We start from the raw sequence: 7,244 nt of genomic DNA on the forward strand, positions 1-7,244 counted from the left end.
CAGATGCATCTAAATGGGATTATGTCAATGGCTGGATCCCAGCTGTCATAGTCTCTGGGAAATGTCATTTTTAAATTTCTAGGCTTAAGGGACACTTGCAGGAAGGGAATGAAAGGGCATGCAGAGCTCAGTCATCTGTGTCTGCTTCTTGCTGCTGTGTGGCTGGAAACATAATGAATTATCTTTCTTTTCTTGAGGTCAGAGAAGTCACTGAGTCTCACAAGGCTAAAATCAGTGTGTTGGCAGAGGTACATTCCTTCTGGGGGCTCTGGGGCAGAGCCCTTCCATCAAATACCTTCCCCTGCTTCTAGAGGTTTCCCACAATTCATTTGGCCACATCATTCTGACTTCAGATTCTCTTATCACATAATCCTCTCTGCCCATGGCCTTTATATCTCCTTCCTATAAGGACTTTACAGGAGGTTCAGCAGATATCCAAGGATAATCAGTTATCTTCAGATCCTTAACTCAATCATGTTTGTAAAATCTCTTCTATGCAATATTACACACTCACAAGGATTATAGCATCGATATCTTTGGTGGAAAGGAGGAATTATTCATCCACCACATCCCAATTATTGAAAAAGGAAATATTCATTAACTATCTGCTATGTGCTAGGAGAAACATATATTCCTCATTGAACATACATTCCTGTTATAAGTAAGAAAGGAGGTAAAAAGAGTTTGGAATACGGTTTCACCTCTTGGTGATAAAAAGGAATGAACTACTAAGTCTTAAAAACGGGGAAGAAGTGGAGCCTGGATGCAGATTACAGCTGTGATCTACATCCAGGAGGCTGAGGCTGGATGTAAGTTTAAGGCCAGTCTGAACTAGACCGGGAGACTGTTACAAACCAAACCTAAAACAAAAGGACAAACCTTAAATTTACATTGCTAAGTGGATGAAGCTTGAACAGGAGACACCCCATGTGCTTCCAAATGTGCAGCATTCTGAGGAAGTGAAAACTTAGAGAAAGTAAAAGTTCATAGATTCCAGAAGTATTGGGAGTGGGGCAGAAGATGTGAACAAAATGAAGCTCCTGTCACTGTGTTTAGGAAGGACAGCTTTAAAATTTTTTGATAAATCACCTATGACAAACATTTTTATACATGTATCCTTTCACCCTCTCTAGACTATTTTCTGATATCACATTTCTAGGATGTTGAGTCATAGAGCATCACCTTCTAAAGCCCCTTCATGGTGAGGGCATGCTGACATTGACTTGCGACAGCTCACGAGGAGAGTCATCCACATTTCCTCTCTGCTCTGTGTTCACTGGCATCATGCTCTTTCTTAACTGGCCACTATGCAGGTTGAGTTGGCTCTTTGAACCTTTGCACTTCTGGCCTTACACATTGAACCAAGCCTCCCCTTGGTTCACATGCACACACTTCTCCAGAAGCGACAGACAACTAAAGCTTGTGCAAGAGAATGAGGTACCCCAGGAAAATCAGCAAATGCTACAATAAGAGCTTCCCTGTTGTCCAGAGAGCTGATTGCTAAACACTGACCAGCACACCATTGTGAAGTGGACATAATTCCACTCTTTGTTTGTACTTCAAAATATATAACTGTGCTTAAAAATAGAAGTACTTGCTAGTTGCAATATGGATGCTCCAATACTAATAATTTGTGATGTCTGTTCTAGATCTGTTTTTTTTTTTTTTCATTTTTATAGCTTATTTAGAGGTTGAAAACAATTTCTATTTTGGCTGGTATATTTGATATTCCTGGGTCAGTGTGGTCCAGTAAGGACAACTGAGTTTTGCAGAGACTTGGCACAGTTAAGTGATAATTCCAGAGATGTTTGCACTTTGGAGAACTGTTATTTAGAAAATCCTTTTAAATAATTGTTTTGGCACATGTTGTTGATGCACAAGGACCATCAACTTTGGGAACACCAAGAGAAGAGAGAGGATGATCAGAATCTTGCAGGTTCCATGATCATCCATTTATGTCCCCAGGAGGCTCTCCTTGACCTTGGAGAAATGCTTTACTAAGCACACCTATCATCAATGTTGGAGAGGAGTGAGTGGTTAGTCACTGTGAAATCTGGCTGTAGCATGCTGTACATTCTCTGACAAATGATAGTGAAGGAGACAGCCTGGCTTAAGGAAATGAGAATTCAGCTCCTGTTTTGCCGCTGGGTTATGCAAGGAACCTGAGGGCCTCCTCCATTACAGTCCTACCGCATAATCTGCTTGCTTTGCTGGTCAGCAATGTATCATATTCCCTTACATCCTGCAAAGATTAGCAAGGAATTACTCTGAGAAAATTCCCTGGAGAAAGAATGATGGTCTCCTACCTGATGAGGACACAGGAGTGCTCCCCCTCATATCTCACCAAGCCTCAGTTTCTCCTTGGGAGAATAAGTGTTGACTTGTATGCACAGAGGGAGGAGGACTTGATTCAAAACATAAGGCCTGAAGCCCAGTGATTCAGTGAGCCAATTCAGCTGCAGCTGTAGAGGCATCAAATGCCCTGTCAACAGAAACAAGACTCCTTAGAAGGAGCGTGAGGAGCTAGCATTTACAGAAGGCTGTGTGAGACGGATGCTGAGCTACGTGTTTTGTGTGTGCTGATTTGTTTTTCCTTGGAAAATAAGAGAAGGCCAGAGAGACTTTCTTACTTTGGCCCTTTTTGTGGTTTCCAGGGCCTCCTATTTGGGAGTGACCCATTTGGAGCCCAATCTGTTCCCCTCCACATGAAATATCTATGGCTCCACCTGACTACACGTGTCCCCCATGACTAGAACAATACCTGAGGTGGTATAAGACCATTGCAGGGATTTGCCATGAATGTGTTTGCGCAGACCAGAAATTCTTGCATTCTTTTACACATTCTGTAAGTGTTTTTCTTACATTTAGGTCTTTCCTGTTCCTGAGCCCCCAGGGTTTTTCAGCCTCTACTAGGTCATTACACAGGTTAAAGACCCAGGTTTTTCTCTACCACAGTTCTCCTCTGCCAGTTTACTTTCTGTATAGCTTTAATTACTTAGTTTAAAATAGCCATATTTGCATGCACAAATATTTGAGGAATTGCAATGGTAATTAGCAGTTGTACATTTTTGAGATTATTTTAAAATCTTTTCTTAAGCTACAGAGGTGACTTAGCAGTTAAGAATGTGTGCTGCTCTTGCAGAGAACTTGTGGTTAGCACCCATGCCAGTTGCCTCACACTGCCTGTAACACAGGCTCCAGTGGATCCTCTGGCCTCCATGGACAACTGCAATGACTTGCATTTACCCTACATAGATGCACACACATGATTTAAAAATTAAAGATAGTAAATATTTTAAAAATGTGTCTTTTTTTAATCATTTCTTGTGAATTGAGAGCCTCTAAACAGAGAAGCTCATTAACCAGATGGAAATAGAAAAAATTGAGGCAGGTTTGAACTATTTGAGTAGGTAATTTTTTCTCCCCTTTAGCCCAACAATCATCCAGTCTTAGTGATTTGCTGTATTTCTCCATCTGCCATGTTTCCAAGTCTAAGTTAACTTGAGCCAGCATTTTGGAAGACATTGTCTTTGAATAAAATTAAAAGCCATCATTTTGACCCATTTTGATAAAACCTGACTTAGCGGTTCAAAATGCCTACTCCTCGCCCCCACTCCGTGGCTATCTGGTTTGTGAGGCTTCAGCTTGGGAGGAACTGAAAAACACTTATTATTATCATTATCTAAGGATTAATTATCTGGAAAAGCCGGATGTAGTGGGAGAATACGGCAAGGTGAGATGGATGCCTGTCCTCTGGAGCAGCTCAGCGCTATGGAGAAGGATGGGCTAGACAGGCATTGGATGGATAGCACAGCATTCAATGTAACGCATGCATCATTTTCAAAGCCCCCGACTCTTCCTGGTTTGCTCGGGCGATTTCCTTGATGTTTCTTCCTGCGGTTTAAAGTCAATAAATGTTTCCAACTAGCTGCTGTGGAGCCATGTGGATTTATTGTTAATCAAACTAATGACCACACTGCACTCTTACTGCGGTTTAGAAGTAACAACAGAGCGCCTGTATCCGGTTCCCAATTTGCTACTTCAAATCTGGTTTTAAAAGTTTTGTTGTCGATTTGTTTTTCTTTTCATCCAAAGGTGTTAAGAATGGGATGGGAGAAGTATCTCTGAAATTATAAGAAGTAAGCCATGTTCCTACCCTAGAATGCTGAGGTAATCTCTTGCAAGGTAAACACACCCTTGAGAAGACCAGTTCCCAGACTCCCTTAATTTAGCTGTATAAGATAGGGTAGGTTAGACTATACTAAACGTGGGAAAGAGAGTTGGACTGTGGCACTGGCCGGGGAACTGGGCAGTGATGCACTTTGGGAAAGCCTGGCTCTGATGCTGCTGAGTATGTAACCTGCTAACCTGTTAACCTGGTTAACCGACTCGGCGTGTTTCTTCCTTTCCTTCTGGAATGGCATCAGTTTTTATGGTGCAACAAACCAAAATAGGGAGCTATAGGGAAAATAAACTTTTCACCTTCGTTTAAGTCAACAGTTTGTGGGACTTTAAAAAAAAAGTCCATTCTCAGGTCTGGAGAGATGGCTTAGTGGTTAAGAACAGTTGTTGTTCTTGCAGAGGACCTGGGTTTAATTCTCAGCATTCACATTGGGCAGTTCAAACTGCCTTTGACTCCAGCTCTAGGGGATGTGATGCCCTCTGTTGGTGCCACTTTGCAGAACCATTGTGAATGTATACATGTACACACGTGGGGATGTGGGTTTGTATGAGCATGGATGTGCACCCTCATGCACATAAACAGAAGTAAAGATGTTAAAGCCCACTTCTATTTTACTACTTCCCATCTAGTGTTATTGGGAACACATTACATTCTGGATTCTTTCTTTTCTCTCAGTCATGAGGTGAGATTAAGGATGCCTTAGATCACAGTGGCCCAACATCCTTCAACCTGAAATTTGAGTCTTTTTTTTTTTTTTTTTTTTAAATTTGAGGCTCTCCGCCATGAATAGATACTTCCTCTGAGGACTTCAGCATTCAAGACACAAAGAAGTAAAGACTTTCAACAAATCCAGCTTGCTGCTTTCCTCTTCCCAGACTTGCTGATTTGCATTGCTTAATCACTGAGCTCCAAACCGAGGCTCCTTACAATGATGCCTGCTCTGTTTTTGTTTGTTTAAGGCAGTGACTTTTAAAACCATAACCAATGCCCATAACGATATTTAATTGGAAATAAGACTTAATTAATTCCTCCTCATATTTGTTCTTATTCCATATGGACCTAAAGTGACTCAGTTTTGTAACAGTAGATTTCTATTCATGTCTTTCTGTTTTTACCAGGACGAAGAGATGTGGAGATAGAAAAGCCAGTGTCTAAAGGGTTAAAGCAGGCTCTGCCCATCACTATGTGGTCTTTTCCGTTTTAGCAGAGGGGTGGTGGAAAGTGGAGGGAAGGACACTGAGGATGGGAATAGGTAAAGTATACTGTAGAAAAGAAGCTGCCATTTAGCAGGAGTTTCAAAAGACCTCGATGCCTGTGCTTCTGGGACATGCAGCTCTTCCCTCCTAGTGATTTCTCTGGCACATCTTTGAGTAGCAGTTGTAAGGTCTCTGTTCAAACAGTACTCGGTAGGTGAGGGTGTGGCCAGCTTATTCTTGAGTATGCACTTAATAGAACAGTGGAGTGTGTTCTTATTTCTTCCCAGTCTCCAAATTTCCTTTGTCAGATGGGCCACTACGCTGTGTATGACAGTGGATGGGCAGTGGTATGCTCCAGTTTTGGCTCCTGGGCTCAAGACCCTTGGAATCCTGGTTTGGTTACTTGCTACTTGAATAATTTTGTGCAGATTACATTTTTGTACCTAGTTTTCAGTCTTTGGATGATACCTGCCCTTTCCATTATGAGAACAATGAATGCTTTGGGCACACAGAGAACACTATGGTGAGGCTTCCCGCAAAGCCACTGTGCAGAAGGCAGTGGCCTTCTACAGGAGAAGGATGTGCGCTATCAAATCCAGAGACTGGATTTCAGTCTCTGGTCTTGTCAGTGAGCGATTGGGGATGTCAGTTTCTTTATTTCTGAAACAGAGTCAATGTTATGGCCATTGATCCTCATCTTAGAAGGTTACTTCAGAGACAAGAGATCATGTTAGTAGAACCCCAGACCTGGAAAATTATTAGCATTCCAACTCCCTTGCCCAATGCTTTCCTAATGGAATTGCGTGATGGTGCCGCCAGTGAAAACATCCACCAACCGTTAGTCTGTTTTGAACTGCTATGATGAAATATCACAGCCTGCATACTTACATAGTGCAGAGGATTTTTTGGGCTCTTTTTGTTTTGACTCAAGGTCTCACAGGTCTAAAGGGATGGCATTGGTGTTTCCTGGGGTCTCATGAGGTGGAGTCAAAATGGGGGGACTGTCTGGACGGGCTCTCTCAGTGAGGAAGCCAAAGGGCTGGATGGGGTGAGCCTTAATCTTTCCTAATGCCCTGTTCTAAAGGGAACTAACTCATCATGTGACAAACCTTTAACCCCTTCTGGTGATGAGCAGGATTTCTGAGACCTCCCACAAGGTCTCTCTCTTACCACTGCATACCAGCCCCCAAGCTTCCAACACAGGCAGCCTCCAGGGCACCCCCAGCCATGGTGTTTGTGAGACAGACAGTGTTGTTTCGAAGGGAACTGAGCCACTTTTCTGCAGGAAGAGAATGTGGAAAAGGCGAACCCTTTGGCCTTAGTCGGAGGGTTGAGGAAAGGTAACTTTACAGCCATCTGCTTCATTTTCAGCAGCCTCTGCTCATTGTCCTGATGACTCAGAGCACTCACCCTCTCCTCTGTCCTGACAAATTAAATCCATTGCTCCACAAGATGTCTGTGCTTCCCAGAAATGACGCAAGTGCTGTGTGCCCTACTCAAAGCTGGACACTTGACTCTCAGGATATTCTCCCAAATGAGCTAAGCCCGGCCATCCACTGACAAGTCCAGTAAGGCCCCTTTCTTCTTTTAAAATAAAGTTTCGCAAAGTCCATCTTTTAAAAATTTAATGTCCTTGCCAAAACACATTAAAAGTTAATTTCTTTCTTTCACTATGATTTGTCAAAATGTGTCACATCTGATCATTCAGAAGGTGAAAAGCAGGCATTTCTCAGATGGTGAGAAGCTGAACAAAGGGTATGGTATGGGCTAATACACCTTTGTCCCCTCCTCTGTCACCCATCCTCAAACAAGCCTCCAGCTCTCTCTAACCAAGTTCAGCATGGGGGGACAGACATGAACTATAA

This window comes from Onychomys torridus, chromosome 1 (assembly GCF_903995425.1).
Source record: "Onychomys torridus chromosome 1, mOncTor1.1, whole genome shotgun sequence".
NCBI lineage: Eukaryota > Metazoa > Chordata > Mammalia > Rodentia > Cricetidae > Onychomys > Onychomys torridus.